Raw genomic sequence first — 18,646 nt, 5'->3', positions numbered from 1 at the left:
GGATGGCTATTATTTTAAAAACTGAGAATAGCAAGTGTTGGGAAAGATGTGGGAAAATTGGAATCCTTGTCTTATACTGATGGGCATGTAAAACGGTGCAGCTGCTGTAGAAAGCAGAATGGCAGTTCCTCAAAAACTTAAACATAAAATTAGCGTATGCTACAACAATTCTACTTCTGGGTATATTCCCAAAAGAACTGAAGGCAGAGACTCAGACAGATACTTGTCCATCCATGTCCGTAACAGTATTACTCACAATAGCCAAAAGGTGGCAATAACTCACGTGCCCATCTACAAACGAATACATTTTTTAAATGGGGGATGTACATACAACGGAATGTTTTTTCATCTTTATAAAGGCAGGAAATTCCGGTACCTGCTGCAATATGAGCAAACCACGAAGACAGTATGCTGAGTGAAAGAAGCCAGTCCCAAAAGGACGCATCTTGTTATGATTTTATTTATGTAATGTAACTAAAGAAGGCAAGTTCATAGAAACAGAAAGTAGAATGAACAGCGGTTGCCAGGATGGCAGAGGAGATGGATACTTTTTGTATAATGGATATGGAGTTTCGGTTTTGAAAGATGAAAACATTCTGGAGATGGATGGGGACATTTGCACAACCATGTGAATGTACTTACTGTACTTAATGTCACAATTAAATGGTATGATTAAAAATTTTTATGTTATGTATGTTTAGCCATAATAAAAACAAATAATGTATTCAAGAAATACTTACTGCTTGACTCTCGCACAAAGCACTGCACTGGGGATACGTCGGTAAACAAACTAGAAGGTCATTGTCCCCACGAGGATGCTCTGTTCCTGCACTTCCCCTCACCTTGCCCTCGTGCCAGTCAACCTGTTCCCCAATTATGCCCTCACTTTGGAATATAAATGCCTTAAAGATAGGGGACTAGATCCTATTCATCCTATATCCCTAGAGTTTAAGATGATGGTAAGCACAAAGAAACTGCTCACAAATACTGAATAAGCAAGTAAAACTCCAGCCAAATAAATCTATGTCTTCTTTTTTCCTCATATGTTCTAGCCAGTCAGTACTTAACATTCCTTGAAGTAAGTCTGCTGTATTTTCTGAAATAGAATAGAGCTCCATGCTTAACTCACTTTAAAAATTACTCTGTTCACAAATAATTCTATTAAATCATAGCTCCACTGTTTGCTGGTGTCCTTGGGCAAGCTAATGAGTACTCCTAAGCCCATTTCCCTCATCTATGAAATAGGGATGCTAGTTGTATTATGGTGGAGGCCTGCTGTTTTGCGATCCAAAATCCATTAGCCCATCTCCTGGTGACAGCTCAAGGAAGAAACCTGAGACCAAGCCTGAGACCTAGCCACCTGTGGAACCCCAGCCACAGTAAGAGGCCGAGGACCCAAACCAAGCCAGTGAGCCACAGCCAATCATGGTGAGCAATACTGGCTAGAGAGGCTCCCACTTTCTGGCTGGATTTAAAACCCAGATTACATAAAGTCTGGAGCTCTTACAGCCATCCTGTAATATAATGAGTCCTATAAATGGTGACCACTCCAGAAAGCAAACCAAGAAATAGAGAGCGAGCAATCAAGTTCTGGTGAGGACGCTTGAGCCATCAAGTGTCTTCCTCTGGACGAGGGAGTTATCAGAGCCAAAATAATGTTTCTTTTACCACTTAAAATAGTTTGACAATTACAACAGAACTGAGTCCTAATTAAAATAAATTATCTCCTGAATAAAAATATTACAAAGATTAGATGAGATTCTCATGTACATACCGATTGTACACTCAATAAATGCAAGTTACTAATGTTAATTATATTATGGTGATAGTTTATTGTGGTGGTAGAAATTTCCTGGCCTCTCTAGGGATCAGTTGCAATGCATGTGCTCTGTCCTGAAATCCTGCCTCTCTGATGCGCTCTGTCATGGTGATAGAGACAGAGGGACAGTGAGGACAAAGCTTATCTGCCACCACCTCCTAATCCCACACCCTGACAGACATCACTGATTGACCACAGCATTCATTCATCCCTGCTGAGCCCGGGCCCAGCCACGTCCACGCAGCTCTCCAGACAGCACTGCACTGAATCAGAGGCGGCACGCAAAATGAAACCAGTTGTCTCAGCTCCGGAACAGCAGTTGGCAAAGTCTTCCTATAAAGAGCTAGGTAAGATTTTAGGCATGGTCTCTATCTCATATTCGTGTTTTGATTTGTTTACGGCCCTTTAAAAATGGAAAAGGCATTTTTGCTCTCTGGGCTATACAACCCCTGCTCTGGAGCCTTGAACCAGACTCAGAGGCTTTCCCAGAGCACCAGGCACCATCCTATCTCCCTCTGCAGGGTTCCTGGGAGCCAAATAACGGGGCACTTGGAAATGCTGCCTCAGCCAGAGGTGTACCCACTGAACACACTGGATTGCCCAAAAAAGTAACAGAGGAACTTTGATGATGGGAGAGTTCCTGTTCTCATTATACCCAGGGCAATCCCAGGGCGAGCTGAAATCCACACTCTGGGGAAGCCACAACCCAAGGAAGAGCACAAAGCCCATGTGTATGGTGACCTTCAGCTCTGCCTCCAAAACCAAATCCACTGAGCCAACTCACCTCATGGAGCCGGAGCTCCATCCTCCACAACCAAATCGGACATGTCCAACCTTTTTATGAGGGAACTAAGGGAAGAGTTCAGATCACTACATTTCCCCATTGTCAGTTTGACTCCTTACACTTAAAATCAAACAAACAAAAAAACCCTCTGAAATGATCTAAGATAGTATGTCACATTTCTTTTGACCAACTTTTGATTTCTTAATATTGCCCGAAGTTTTTTATTGTGGAGTAGTATATGCAAAGATGGGTATGATCCTCCACTCTGCCATTCTCCGTGTTTGCTCCTGACTTTAGGGAAAAGCACTGTACTTTGCCTGACTAAAGTTCATTTATTCATTCAACAAACACTTGCCAACACTCACAATCCATCCTCAAGGCACTTGCAGGTAGGGTCCTTGTAACCTCGACATACGGAAATACAACATCTGAAAATGATACTATTTTATGCATAAACTAGCATTTTATACATCTGATGGTATTCCTTTCACTGCAGTGGATCCAGATTCCCATGCAGATGATGATGGAGAGGGGTGTGAGAGGTGTGTGGAGGATAACGTGCCAGCATAAGGCAGGGGCAGCTCAGTCAGCGTGGGGAGGGGCTGCCAAGAGCTCTGCTCTACAACAGTGCCACTGCTGCTGCATAAGGAAGAATACATAGCAGCGACCAAGCAAGGACAGGCAGGAGGACAGCAGGCGCTGAGGCTCAGTGGCTTGGCCTGAGGCTACAGTGGGGAGGCATGGGAGATGAGGCTTGTGACCAAACAGGGTAGGGTCATAAAATTCCCTGGAGTCCAAACTCTGTCCTGAAAGCCACAGAAAACCTCTGAAGGAAGTTAATTTAATCAGAATGACAGGCTTAGATTTTTACGAGTGTTCTAGTTGCAGTTTAGAGAATAGACTGGAGCAAGAGTGTCCTGATTTGGAGCCAGGAGCCCGATGTGAAGGAATTGGAGCAATTTAGGCAAGAAGTTAGGAGGTCATGAACATCCACTGGTGACACCAACAACAGAAATACTAAGAGCTCACATTTGTGCAGCACTTGCTAATGACAAAGCACTGAAGTACTTTCTGTGCACTAACTCATTTTAGCTTGACAACAAGCCTGAGATAGGTTTGGTTCTGTTATCAACCTCATGCCATAGGTCAGGAAACAGAGAGGTACAGTAAGGAGCCCAAGGCCGGGAAGCCATTCAAGCTCCACTCTTAGCTCAGATCCAGCAGTCTGGCTGCACAGCCCGTTCCTAAGAGCAGTATCCACGACTGGTCACTGAGTGGTTGAAATGAGGCAGACTCCAGGGCAACTTCCAGTGGTCTGTAGTGGGTACCTGAACATTTGGGGTTTAGCTTCTTGAGCCTCTCCCTCTGGAGAAAGCCCCTCTCCAAGTCTGCACTTAGCCTTCAATGGTGTCCCCTATCCACCCATACTCCCACCTTCATACCACCACCCCTTCTCCTTTGCAATTCTTTCCTCCTGCATTTAACCTTAAAACACAGGCATCTTTCATTTGAAGTGAAAAGCCTAGCCCTGGCAGGTTGGCTCAGTGGTAGAGCGTTGGCCTGGCATGCAGGAGTCCTGGGTTCAATTCCCGGCCAGGGCACACAGGAGAAGTGCCCATCTGCTTCTCCACCCCCTCCCCCTCTCCTTCCTCTCTGTCTCTCTCTTCTCCTCCCGCAGCCAAGGCTCCATTGGAGCAAAGTTGGCCCGGGCGTTGAGGATGAGGATGGCTCCATGGCCTCTGCCTCAGGTGCTAGAATGGCTCTGGTTGCAACAGAGCGACTCCCCAGATGGGCAGAGCATCGCCCCCTGGTGGGCATGCCGGGTGGATCCCGGTGGGGTGCATGCGGAAGTCTGACTGCCTCCCCGTTTCCAACTTCACACAAAAAAGAAAACCCTCACAAGCATTACCCATTAAATCTGAGGAAGCACAGCAAAGAAACCTGTTCTCGGTAAGATAGCTATTTAAGTCTGGTATTTTCAAATCAGATAGAGCTGGGAAAACTTTGAGCAAGCTTGTGTGGTTTCCTTCTCTGCGAGGGAGATCTTGGCAACCCGACTTGTGTTTTTGACACTAGTTTTTCCTCGAACAGAACGTGTATCACCATTCGAGGCCAGCGTTTAACACACTTGGCCAGCCTCACACAGACCCGCAGGAAGAAAGTGGCCCGTGGGGTGTAGATATTTAGACAGCCGAGTGGCTTTCTTTCTCAGGGCATGAAAGTTAAAGCGAGCATCTGCAGCAAGAAACTTGTGTATTTCCTGCGGACAGGGAGACCTCCTGCCCCTCCCGGGCTGATACAACCCACTTTGCACATCCTGCTTCTCTGAAGCTAAAAATAAATCGGTATGCACTGAAAAATACTCAAACACATCTCCCCAGCACACCCCTTCCCGAGTCCCCGAGGCCAAGAGACACAAATCTTTCAGGTCCTGAGTCCAAAATATAGACCTCTTCCTCCTCTGTGTTCAACTAGCGCCTTTCGGCCTCTCCCAATGCCCCCTTCCCAGGCCTCCGCCCCGCGCACATGCTTTCCGTGGCCTCTCAGGGCCGACTCTGCAGGGCCGGGAACCAGCGAGCGCCCTCGACCTCGACCTCGACCCCAACCCCCGCCCTGGAGGGATGCTCCAGAGGTCCCCGGGCCACCAGGCGCACGAACGCCCCCTTCCGACCCAGCGCGCCCCCATCCGGCCGCCCCTCGCGCCTCTGCGCGTCCCTCGGCAAAGTTGCTGTCTCTCCTGTTCTGCTGCCCACCCTCAGGGGCTTTGGTTTTGTTTTCTTTTCCCTCAGAGGCATTGACAAGGCGAACTGGATCAGGGAAGGACTGTGGGGACAGGTCCCCAGGACTGCGCGCTCATCGTGCCCACCCATGCGCTCGCTGCGCCCCAAGTGCACGCGTCCCCACTGCAGCCGCTCCCGGCGCCAACGCCCTCCGCACACCCACCCCGGCTGCAACTCCGATTCCTCTCTGGCTCCAGAGAAGCGGAGGGCAGGCGCTGCGACTCACCGCCTCGGCTGCTCCCGGCGTCTCTGTCGCCGCGGGCGAGGCGGCGGCGGCAGCGGCGGCGGCGGCGGCGGCAGTGCCTGCCCTCCGCCCGCCCCCCCTGGACAGCTCCGCTGCCTGCCGCGCCCCCCTCCCCAGCCTCGCTCACCGCCTCCCTCCTCGCGGCCGCCCACCCGCCCCAACCCCCGACTGCGGCCCCACAGTCAGCCTCTGCTGGGGGGCAGGGGGGTCAAGTTGAATCGCGGGGTTTGCAGGTGCGGTGGATGCCCCCCCCCCTGCCCGCGCCAAGTCCAGGCCCACTACCCAGGTTTCTGGCCAGGCAGCGCTGGCACTTTCCAAGGGGTGCCATGTATTTGCCCGTTCGGGTCGTGGGAGGTCAGATTCAACCCACAGTACCTTCTTCTAGGCTTTGATTTGGGGGGGTGGGAGACGGGGGGGGGGCGGTAGAGGCGGCTGGAGTCCCTGCTGGTTGCAGTGAAATTCGAGAGGAAGGACATGCTCACAAGGTGTGAGGGTGCTGCTCTTGCCTAACAAGTGTTTTTCTCTATTCAAAGCCTTCTGTGAATTGTCTAGGGATAGCTTAACAAAAACTTGGGAGGAGGACATCTAAGGGGAGCCCCGTTAACCCCCATCACCACCTCGTTCGTGGTCCACACCAGAATGTCACCCGAAGGCGAAGTAAATGTCTTATTGATTCAGTCAACCAATATTTATTGAGTGGCTGCCAGCACATGCTTTTGTCTTGCTGTGTTGCCACCCATGACCTGTCAAAAAGCCACTGTAACACATTTCTGTATTTGTCAACTCCAGCGACATTTCCAGAGCCTGTAGCAGGTCTCAACAGCAACTTAGATTCACTGATTTAAAAATTGCTGGTTAAATATAGCAGGCTCCATGTAAAGCTCCGTAGAGTCACCATGACCTGTCCATGTTTGTTATAATGATTACAAAATCATTTAATATGACTCTTACTAGAAATGACAGTTACATTTAGGTCCAAACAGCTGTCACCTCTCATTTGAAAATCAAGTAAAGGGTTGACCTGACCAAAGCCATCCTCTCAGTTCTTTTCAGTTTCCATATCATTTACTCCTTCTGGCAGGACTTGAAAAATAAAGCTGGCCCTGGGCGATAGAGTGTCCACCAAGAGAATGGAAGTCCCTGGTTCGATTCCTGTTCAGGGCACACGGGAGAAGCACCCATTTGCTTCTCTACCCTTCCCCCTCTCCTTTCTCCCTATCTCTCTCTTCCCCTCCCCCCGCCAAGGCTCCATTGGAGCAAAGTTGGCCCCAGGCGCTGAGAATGGCTCCATGGCCTCCACCTCAGGCACTAGAATGGCTCCAGTTGCAACAGAACAACAGCCCAGAAGGGCAGAGCATCGCCCCCTGGTGGGCATGCCGGGTGGAGCCTGTTCAGGAACATGCGGGAATCTGTCTGCCTTCTTGCTTCTCACTTCAGAACAATACAAAAAAAAAGAAAAACAAAGTTGTCTGAGAGGCCAGGAAACCATTATTGGACACTAAAATATGGTATGGATTCCATATCTACACACTGGAATTACCAGGGACCGGTTTTTTGTTTTGTTTTTTAATGCTAGGCCTGGGCCTCAACCCCAGAGGTTCAAATTTAACTGGTCAGGGGTGCCACCTTGCCTGGGGGTTTTCCTTGAGCCCCAGGAGACTGTGATGTACAGCCAGGGTTGGGACTACCCAGGAAAGCTGGGACTAGCCAATCATCAAACGGAACCTAAGGCAATGGATGCAAAAGGAGGAAGTTCTGTGTGGTAAAAGTCTGAGCAGATATTGCCAACTCAAATGTCCCTAAGGGATTAAGAAGCAGTAACAAAGAAGTGATTTAAGCTAGGCGCACAGGGGCAAGCTGGTAAAGGCTTTGTGCCATACAGAGGGCAGCCTCATTTTTCTACATGGCAAATGTGGGCCCGGTGTGGCCATCAAGCTAGGTAGTTTTGTTTATTTTTTGGTTTTAGTTTTTCATTTTCCTTTTTTTTTTTTTTTTCAGAGAAGCTAGAAGTCCCCATTTAATGTGAACTATTTTCATTTTAAAATGTTGGTAATTAATTTTAAAAATCTTTTAAATGTTCCATAGGCAAGGAAGAAGACTTGTGGGCCACAATAGGTCCTCGGGTCAGTAGTTGGTCAGCGGTGCTCTGGGCAGTGTAGACTCTCCGTGTGCCCTACAGACACTGCGGGAAGAACCCTGCGGCTCAGAGGCAGGGGCGGGAAGGTGGCAGTGGTTGGGGGCAGTCATGTCTCTGAGTGATTTAAAAGTCCACTTTATTTTTAAATTTTGCTTTAATGATCTCTGCTATTTAAAATAAAAGTTTTATTAAGACATAATTTATATAGTGTCAAATTCATTCAGAGTATACAACTTAATGTTTTTAGCATATTCACAGAGTTGTGCAACTATAACCACCATTAATTTTAGAACTGATGTTTATTACTCCTAAAAGAAATGCTATTCCTGTTCGCACTCGTTCCCTCCTTTCTCCCAACCCCCGGCCTTTAGCGTCCACTGACCTGCTTTCTATGTCTGTAGATTTGCCTATTCTGGACATTTCATAAAATGAAGTCTTCATACCATATGAAGTCACTTGTGACTGGTTTCTTTAACTTAGCATAACACTTTCAATGTTCATTCATGTCATCAGTTCTTTATTTCTTTTTATAAACAAATACTATCTCATGACAGGGATATATCATTTATCCATTTATCAATTGATAGACATTCGGATTGTTTTCATTTTTTGGCTGTGATGAATAATGTTGTACAAACCCTCATGTGTAGGTGTCTATGTGGACGTATTTTTTCGTTCTTCTTGGGTGTGGAATTATATCTAGGAGTGGAATTGCTGGGTCACATGGCAACTCTATGTTTATCATTTTGAGGGTGGTTTTCCAAAGGCACTGTACCATTTTACATTCTCACCAGCAGTGTGTAAAGGGTTCCAGTTTCTCTACATTCTCACCAACACTGTTTTTTGCCTTTTTTTTTTTTTTTTAGTTATACCTTTCTAATGTGAAGCAGTATCTCATTGTGGTTTTGATTGGCATATTCCGGGTGGCTAAGTATGTTGATCATTTTTCATGTGTTTACTGTATTTTCCCATGTGTAAGACATTCCCATGTATAAAATGCATCTTAATTTGGGGGCCCAAAATTTGAAAAAAAATGTATTACATAAAGTTATTGAACTCAAGTTTTATTCATCATAAAATTCATACAACTCTTCATCACTGTCAAAACTCTCATCCATTAGCTTGTCCTCATCTGTGTCTGATGACAGATCACAGTCTTCAACAATGAGTGCAAAAACAAGCACAAGAAAGCAGGAAATGCAAGTAAAAAAAAAAAAATCTACAACCAGTGTGTAAGATGCACCCAGTTTTTAGACCCCAAATTTTTTTTAAAAGGGTATGTCTTATACATGGGGAAATATAGTATCTTCTTAAGAAAATGTCTTTATATCCTTGGTCCATTTTTTAACTGGGTTATTTGTCTTTTCATTAGACTTTTTATTACTCAGGTGAAAGAGTTCTTTAAATAGTCTGAATATAGTTCCTTATCAGATACATAATTTGCAAATATGTCCACCCATTCTGTGGATTGTCTTTTCATTTTCTTGGCGGTATCTCTTGAAGAACAAAAGTTTCCATTTTAATGAAGCATCAATTATCTATGTGTTCTCTTGTTGTCTGTAATTTTAGTGTTCTACCTAAAAAGCTTTGCCTGATTCAAGGTCACAAAGATTTGTGCCTGAATATTGGGCCCTACTCTCCATGCCCCTTCGCTGTGTGATGGCAGAAACAGGGATACTGACACGCTGCCCTTAGGCTTGTGGTCGGAGTCTCCAGTCACACAGGTCTGTTTTTCTGGGACAGTTCTCTCACCACAGCATTTGGTCAACTTTGGGCCCTGAATTTCACGTTTTAGTCAAGAAAACAATTGAGTATACATTTAGGACTAACAAGACCAACAAGAGCGTGTATTTATTCATCCACTCCACAAATATTTCCTGGAAACTGTTCTGGGTTCTCAGGATGCAGCACTAAACAAGACAGACAAGATCCATGCTCTGGTGAGACTTCCAGCTCAGTGGAGGTGCAGGAGGCGAGAGCAAGATACATGGCAAATGAGCTCTGTATCAAAAATTCACCTAGAGCAGCACGCAGGGACAACTGGGGAAGGATCCGGGCAGAGGAGACATGTGCAAAGGCTCTAATTAGGAGGGGAATCACATAGTTTATTCTGGAGGCACAAAGAAATCTAATGTGGTTGGCGTGTAGTGGGAGTCGGTGGCTAAACTCCCTAAAAAGTAGCGTCCAAGCCAAAGGTTAGGTGCTAAGACTTTATAGGGAAGTGAAACCCCAGGCAAGAAAAACTGAAAGAAGAGAGGGGTTAGTCAGGAAAAGAGGTAGCGCAACTCTAAGGAAGTGTGATACCAGCTGCTTCTTGTCACCAGAATCTGCAGGAAGCATCGGGGGTTTATATGAGGCAGAATGGAGGCCTCAGTTGAAGAAGGATCCAAGAGAAAGGAGCTGATTTCTGGTCTTCAGGTACGCAGTGTAGTACTCCCAAAGCTCCAAACATCTGTGGAGGTGAGAGGAAAGAGTTCTGGTGAGGTGGGAAGAGAAAAGTCTCTTTGCAAGCTCCTTACTCCCATCGGTCAGTGTTCACTCATCAGGATATGAGTGGTCTCCAAGTAGGTATCTGGGAAGTGCTAGGGAAGTCCCAAGGTGAAAGACAAAAGGCATATGGTGGGCGATGAGGCACCATTGGGCTGTACCCAAAAGCAACATGAAAGACTGGGAGCAGCAGTCACAGCGAGTGCCTCAGTGACACAAGTGGCAGCAACCTGACTCCATGACCACAGTAACAGTACAAACATTGCTAGATTTTTCTAGTAAATTGGTGCTTTGTCATCAGCACAGTGGACAAGTGGGAGAGTGAAATGTGGCCAGAGAATGGCAGGGCCAGACCATGAGCTGCTTTGCAAGTCAGGATAAAGAACATGAAATCTATTCTATAATAGTTTAGAATTTATTCTAAGAACAACACAAGGTCATGAAAGGCTCTTTATAAATTTATGTACAATAAAATTCACTTTTTAAAGGAACAGCTCTGCATATTTTGATAAATGCATAGTTGTGTAACCATCACCACCATCAAGATCTGAACCACTGCCATCACTCCAAAAATGTTGCTATCCCTTGTAGCCATGCCCTCCCCTTAAGCCCTAACCCTGGCAACCACGGACACATTCTTTGCCTGTATAGTTTTATTTTATCTTTTCAAGAATGTCCTATCAGTGGAATCATATAGTATGCAGCCTTTCAAGCCTGGCTTCTTTCACTTTCATCTGTGTTATTGAGTGCATCACTGGTTTATTCCTTTTTATTGTATGAATGTACTGCAGGTTGTTTATCCATTCACTAGTTGAAGGAAATTTAGGTTATTTCCGGTTTGGGGCAATTATGAATAGAGCTACTGTAAATATTGGCCTACAGGATTTTGTGTGAATACTGTTACCATTTCATTTGGGTAAATACATAAGACTGGGTTCCACAGTGAATGTGTATTTACCAATATAAGAAACTGCCATTATGTTGTACACCTGAAACTAATACAATGTTTTATGTCAATTATACTTCAATAAAAAATAAATAATAAAAAAATAGACTGCCAAACTGCTTTGAATTTGCATTCCTAAGAGTACCATGTGAACATTCCAATTGTTCTGTATCCATTACAGGACTTGATATTGCTATGTTTTTGTTGTTTTGTTTTGTTTTGTTTTTAATCACTTTAAATAGTGGATAATGGTTTTAATTTGCATTTCTGTAATAATTAATAATAACCATCTTTTCATGTTTTTATTTGGCACTTATTTAATTTCATGGAAATGTCTTTCTAAAACATTTTCTATGGTCTGACCTGTGGTGACACAGTGGATAAAGTATTGACCTGGAATGCTGAGCTCACCTATTCAAAACCCTGGACTTGCTCGGTCAAGGTACATATGAGAGTTGATGCTTCCTGCTCCTCCCTTCCTTCTCTCTCTCCTCTCTAAAATGAATAAATCTTTAAAAAAATTTAAAAAATAAAATATTTTGTATTTCTTAATTGGTTCATTTACATGCTTATTAATGAGTTTAAGTGTCTTATGTGTATGCTGGATACAAACCCGTTGTCAGTTATGTGACTTGCAACTATTTTTATCCCAATATGTGCTGTGTCTTTTCATTCTATTACCATGGCCCTTCACAAAGTAAATGTTTTACTTTTGATGAAATCTAATTTATAAATATTTTATGTGTCATCTTTCTGGTGTTATATTTCTTTACCTAATCCCATGTCAAAAAGGTTTTCTCTTAAAAGTTTTACAATTTTATATTTATAGTTAGGTCTACACTCTATTTTCAGTTAAGTTTTGCATAAGGTCAAGGTTCATCTTTTTTTTTATGGATATCCAGTTATTCCAACACCATTTATTAAAAACTATTTTTTCTCTATTTAATCATCTTATAATTAGTTAACCCTATTTATGTGAATTTATTTCTAGACTCACCATTCTGCTCCAATGATCTATGCATCTATCATTACCACTCTTACTTCTTATAGATTTTAAATGAGTCTTGAAATCAAGTGGTACAAGTTCTCCAATTTTTTTTTTCAAAATTGTCTTGGCTACTCTAATTCCTTTGCCTTTCCACATACACTTTAAAATATTTTGTCAATTATCTACAAGATTCCTGTTGATATTATAATTGCATTGACTCTATAGACCAATTTGAGGATAATTAGCAGCTTAACAATACTCAGTTTTATAATTCATGAAACATGATAAATGTGTCCATGTAAGTCTTTTTTGATTTCTTTTATCAATGTTTTGTAGTTTTGAACATGAAGATTTTACATATTTTTGTTAGTTTTATAACTTTGTATTTCTTTTCCTGTGTACCTTAAATATGTACATTTCCATTTCCAATTGTTTATGACTTATACATGAAATATGATTGACTTTTGTATATTAATCATGTATCCTGTAGCCTTAATAAACTCAATACTAGAAACTTTTTTGTAGATTCTTTGGACTTTTCTATGAAGACAGTCATAGCATTGGTGAATAGGGAGAGTTATATTGTATTTCTTCTTTTGCCTTTTCTTTCTTTTCCTTGTCTTATTGCTTTTAATAGAACTTCCAGTTCTATGTTGAATGGAAGTAGCAAGAGCAGACATCCTTGTCTAATTACCAACCTTAGGAGAAAAATATGTAGTCTGATTAGAAGGATATTTGGGGTTGTCTCTCTTGGAGGGAGTAAGGGGTGTACCCTCTGTATTTTAAAATAGTATTTTTTAAAAGTACCGCAACAAACATTCCACAGATGATTCCAATGTCCGGATAGATTTGGAGACCACCAGTCTATAGGATTTCTTTGCTCCCTTATGGTGCTTAAATTCTGTGAGACAAGCGCCTCTACTCAATAAATATTTACTCATGTTTTCTTTATGCCAGGCACAGTTTTAGGCCCTCTATACAGAAATTAAAGTTTGGTATGTGCCCTCACTAAGCTTAAGGTCTAGCAGGGGAGAATCACACATAAGCCTATGTTATGATGCAGTGTAAATGCCTAATGGAAGCAGGTACTTGCTTTACTTGCTCTTAATTTCCTAGATGCTTGAAGAAGGAATGAGCATTTGCCTACTGAGTTCTAACTGAAGCCACTGTGCCTTAGAGCCTCACAGCCACCTAAAGCCAACCTTGTCTGGATTTTGCACAACAGCGGAGTCTTTTTCTTGCTTATGGAGCCTCAGAATTTGTGGACCCCCTTTGAGATAATTTGAGCCCATCATCTTAATTAGGACTTTTTCATTTCTCCTTAGATCTCTTTTGTTCCTCTTCACCTTACAAGCTCTCTAAAAGGGTCTTATTTCTTTTAAATGTCTCTTTTTTCATCTCTAATTAGCGATGATCTTAGCTTCACACCCTACATCTAAATCATGTTTTCTCCTCCTACATGTAAGCTAATAATATATGTTCATTTAATTATAGCTCATGCCCACTAACTAAGGATAAATTGACATACCCCACGAAAATAACAACATCACTGGGGTGAGGGAAACTTGTGCTAAAATGGGTTTTTCACTGCTGCTGCCAACACTTCATTGCCAAAGTACATACATGGAGAAGTAGACCAATAACTTTTAAGTGGTAGCTGAATGATCAGTTATTTTCTAAATGTTTTTTATTAATAATAATTTTCTAAAATTAATCATTTTTATCAACTAATACATTTGACAATAATAATTTTGTTTAATCTGAAAAGGTTTCATAGAAGACAAATGGTAGATCATCCCAAAGTTTGAAGACAACAGTACGAGAAAAAAATGATGCAATTGAGAAAGCTCTGTCCATTAACTTTTGTTTTTCTCATGGTTAGGAAAAGACTTATTTTTCACTATTAATAGTCACATACTTCAACCCAGTCATTTATTGGGAAGCCTCTTCTGTGGCAGTTACAAAGATATATAAACTAGTTCCCCTACTCAGGAAGCTGTTTAATAGAGGAAAGAGACACATAAACAGACGGTGACATTGCAATGCAGGGTGTGCCATGGTCAGAGAACAGTCTTTTGTGGAAGTTCAGAGGAGGGGTCTCTAATCCAGACCAATGTAAGCAAGCATATTCAAAATCTAAAATAAAAGTAGCTAACATTCATTGAGCGCTTGCCCTATGCTGAGCACTCCTTTAAGCACATGGCACAAATGTAGCACATTTAATTTCACCAAAGTCCCTGAAAAAAAGTACAACTATTACCCCATTGTCAAGTGAGGTTTTTTTAAAAAGACTAATGACTTGCCCAAGGCCACACAGCCCTGAAGACGCTGAGCAGGAACCCAGAATAAGGTCATTACACAGAAAGATGGCCCCTCAGAGATGTCTCATTCTAGTCCCAAAACCTATGAATAGGTTACCCTACCTGGCAAAGAAGAATTAAACTGACAGATAGAATTAAGATTGCTGATCTATTGGCTTCAAATAAGGAGATTATTTTAGATTATCCAGGTGGGCCAATTTAACCACAGGGATTCTTAAAAGCAAAAGACGGAGGCTGAAGAAGAGACAGAAGGCGATGTTAACCACAGAATATGGAAACGGGCAGCACAGGGGACTTGAAGATGGAGGAAGGGGTCCCAAAGGTAAGGAATGTGGGTGGCCTCTAGGAGCTGGAAAAGAAAGGAAAGCCACTTTTCCTCTGGGAAGGCACCCGGTGTCAGCCCAGCGAGACCCACGTCAGGCTTCTAAACTCCAGAAGGGAAGACAGTAAGTCTGTGTGGTTTAAGCCACCAAGTCTGTGGCGACTGGTCACAGCAGCCACAGGAAACTCACACACAGGCCCAGGTCTTTCTCAATGCAGAGCCCAGGGCCTTGACCCCAGACTCCTCTTCTTGAGTTTTAACATAGAAATTATAGGCCAGTATTTTTTGCATGTATAACTTGGAACACGTGGCCTTGGCTCCCTTAGCTTATTTACTGTAAAAGGCAGCGCCAGCTCTCCAACCTTCCTGTGTCTCCTTTAAGGGAGGAAGAAAATAGCCTGTCTCCCTGCCTATTCAGGTGTCTCTGCCTGGCCTGGAACTCCCCAAAAATTAGTGACGAGGATACAAGAGACCATGTCTGCTGGTCCACTTGTTACCATGGAGCCAAGGAGCACCGGGGAGTCTCTCCCATCTGCCAAGATGACGTGTGGGTGAAGGGATCTTACCCTGAATGCGCCAAAAGCTGGAAAGATGAATGGATAGGACCCCACCACACCAAAAGCTAGCAAGATAACAGGATGGGTGGGAGCCCTCCCTTTGCTGTAAGAACTATGGGCTTGAGCAGGAAGAGGGGATGGTCTTTGAGATGGGAGTTCACCATTTTCCCAGGTCACAGCACCTGAATAAACTTTTTTCCTTTTATACCAGCTCTCGTCTCAAAAATTTGGCTTTGGTGAGACTAAGAGACATTGATAAGAGTGTGATGGTTACGGGGGGGAGGGAGGAGAGGGAGAGGGACGGGGGGGGGAGGGGCACAAAGAAAACTAGATAGAAGGTGACAGAGGACAATCTGACTTTGGGTGATGGGTATGCCACATAATTGAACGACAAGATAACCTGGACATGTTATCTTTGAATATATGTATCCTGATTTATTGATGTTGCCCCATTAAAAAAATAAAATTATTAAAAAAAAAACTGGCTTTGGTTGCAGCAGGCAACTGAACCCACTTGTTAGGTTACACACTGTCAGCTGCAGAGCTGCACAGACACGGAGAGCAAGTGGAAAAGGAGGCTCTCTCCCGCCCACTTCGCAGGTCCCGGAGGCTGCTCATTCATCATCCTCACAGTTTATCTCGACACATCCTCTAGGTCTCTTGTCATGGAGCACCCACAGTGAAGTGCGATTAACGAGGAAGACCCCTCTAACGCAGTGGTCCCCAACCTTTTTTGGGCCATGGACCGGTTTAATGTCAGAAAATATTTTCACGGACCGGCCTTTAGGGTGGGATGAATAAATGTATCACGTGACCAAGACAAGCATCAAGAGTGAGTCTTAGGTGGATATAACAGAGGGAATCTGGTCATTTTTTATTTGTTTATTTTTCTTTTTTTTTTTTTTTTTAATAAATTTTTATTAATGGTAATGGGATGACATTAATAAATCAGGGTACATATATTCAAAGAAAACATGTCTAGGTTATTTTGTCATCAAATTATGTTGCAAACCCCTCGCCCCAAAGTCAGATTGTCCTCCGTCACCCTCTATCTAGTTCTCTGTGCCCCTCCCCCTCCCCCTAATTCTCTCCCCTCCCTCCCTCCCATGTCCTCCCTCCCCCCCCCCCACCCCTGGTAACCACCACACTCTTGTCCATGTCTCTTAGTCTCATTTTTATGTTCCACCCAATGTATGGAATCATGTAGTTCTTGTTTTTTTCTGATTTGCTTATTTCACTCCTTATAATGTTATCAAGATCCCACCATTTTGCTGTAAATGATCTGATGTCATCATTTCTTATGGCTGAGTAGTATTCCATGGTGTATATGTGCACATCTTCTTTATCCAGTCTTCTATTGAAGGGCTTTTTGGTTGTTTCCATGTCTTGGCCACTGTGAACAGTGCTGCAATGAACATGGGGCTAACATGTGTCTTCACGTATCAATGTTTCTGAGGTTTTGGGGTATATACCCAGTAGAGGGTTGCTGGGTCATAAGGTAGTTCTATTTACAGTTTTTTTGAGGAACCACCATACTTTCCTCCATAATGGTTGTACTACTTTACAGTCCCACCAACAGTGAATGAGGGTTCCTTTTCTCCACAGCCTCTCCAACATTTGCTATACCCGTCTTGTTGATAATAGCTAATCTAACAGGAGTTGAGGTGGTATCTCATTGTAGTTTTGATTTGCACTTTCTCTAATAACTAATGAAGCTGAGCATCTTTTCATATATCTGTTGGCCATTTGTATCTCTTCCTGGGAGAAGTGTCTGTTCATGTCCTCTTCCCATTTTTTTATTGGATTGTTTGTTTGTTGTTGAGTTTTATGAGTTCTTTGTAAATTTTGGATATTAGGCCCTTATCTGAGCTGTCGTTTGAAAATATCAGTTCCCATATAGTAGGCTGTCTGTTTATTTTGATATCAGTTTCTCTTGCTGAGCAAAAACTTTTAATTCTGATGTAGTCCCAATTCATTTATCTTTGCCTTCACTTCTCTTGCCATTGGAGTCAAGTTCATAAAATGTTCTTTAAAACCCAGGTCCATGATTTTAGTACCTATGTCTTCTTCTATGTACTTTATTGTTTCAGGTCTTATATTTAGGTCTTTGATCCATTTTGAATTAATTTTAGTACACGGGGACAGGCTGTAGTCGAGTTTCATTCTTTTGCATGTGGCTTTCCAGTTTTCCCCTACACCATTTGTTGAGAGGCTTTCTTTTCTCCATTGTGTGTGTTGGCCCCTTTATCAAAGATTATTTGACCACTATATATGTGGTTTTATTTCTGGGCTTTCTATTCTGTTCCATTGGTCTGAGTGTCTATTTTTTTGCCAATACCATGCTGTTTTGATTATCGTGGCCCTATAATATAGTTTTAAAGTCAGGTATTGTAATGCCCCCAGCTTCATTCTTTTTCCTTACGATTGTTTTGGCTATTCGGGGTTTTTTATAGTTCCATATAAATCTGATGATTTTTTGTTCCATTTCTTTAAAAAATCTCATAGGGATTTTGATGGGAATTGCATTAAATTTGTATATTGCTTTGGGTAATATGGCCATTTTGATTATATTTATTCTTCCTATCCAAGAACAAGGAATATTTTTCCATCTCATTGTATCTTTTTCAATTTCCCTTAACAATGCTTTGTAATTTTCATTATATAGGTCCTTTATGTTCTTTGTTATGTTTATTCCTAGGTATTTTATTTTTTTTGTTGCAATCGTGAAGGGGATTATTTTTTTGAGTTCGTTTTCTAATATTTCATTGTTGGCATATAGAAAGGCTATGGACTTTTGTATGTTAATTTTGTATCCTGCGACCTTACTGTATTGGTTTATTGTTTCTAATAATCTTTTTGTGGAGTCCTTTGGGTTTTCGATGTATAGGATCATATCATCAGCAAAAAGTGATAGCTTTACTTCTTCTTTTCCGATATGGATGCCTTTTATTTCTTTGTCTTGTCTGATTGCTCTGGCCAGAACTTCTAGCACCACGTTGAATAAGAGTGGAGAGAGTGGACAACCCTGTCTTGTTCCTGATTTAAGGTAGAAAGTCCTCAGTTTTATGCCGTTTAATAGGATGTTGGCTGATGATTTATCATATATGGCCTTTATCATGTTGAGATATTTTCCTTCTATACCCATTTTGTTGAGAGTCTTAAACATAAAATTGTGTTGTATTTTATCAAAAGCCTTTTCTGCATCTATTGATAAGATCATGTGGTTTTTGTTCTTGTTTTGTTGATATGGTGTATTATGTT

The 18,646-nt window shown here is 42.6% G+C and overlaps 1 protein-coding gene across 2 annotated transcripts in view; it reads right to left on the bottom strand.

The window, feature by feature from the left end:
- Positions 1–5,640, bottom strand: part of NCALD (neurocalcin delta) — a 456,249-nt gene extending 450,609 nt beyond the window's left edge. Inside the window, exon 1 of one of the 2 annotated variants that reach the window (XM_066265925.1) lies at positions 5,610–5,640. The gene's annotated coding sequence lies outside the window, so the exon portion shown is untranslated. The other variant, XM_066265926.1, reaches the window with a different exon arrangement.
- Between the last annotated feature and the right edge of the window lie 13,006 nt (positions 5,641–18,646).

Source organism: Saccopteryx bilineata, chromosome 3 (assembly GCF_036850765.1).
Source record: "Saccopteryx bilineata isolate mSacBil1 chromosome 3, mSacBil1_pri_phased_curated, whole genome shotgun sequence".
Classification (NCBI taxonomy): domain Eukaryota; kingdom Metazoa; phylum Chordata; class Mammalia; order Chiroptera; family Emballonuridae; genus Saccopteryx; species Saccopteryx bilineata.
This window is presented reverse-complemented; position numbering and strand designations above follow the sequence as displayed.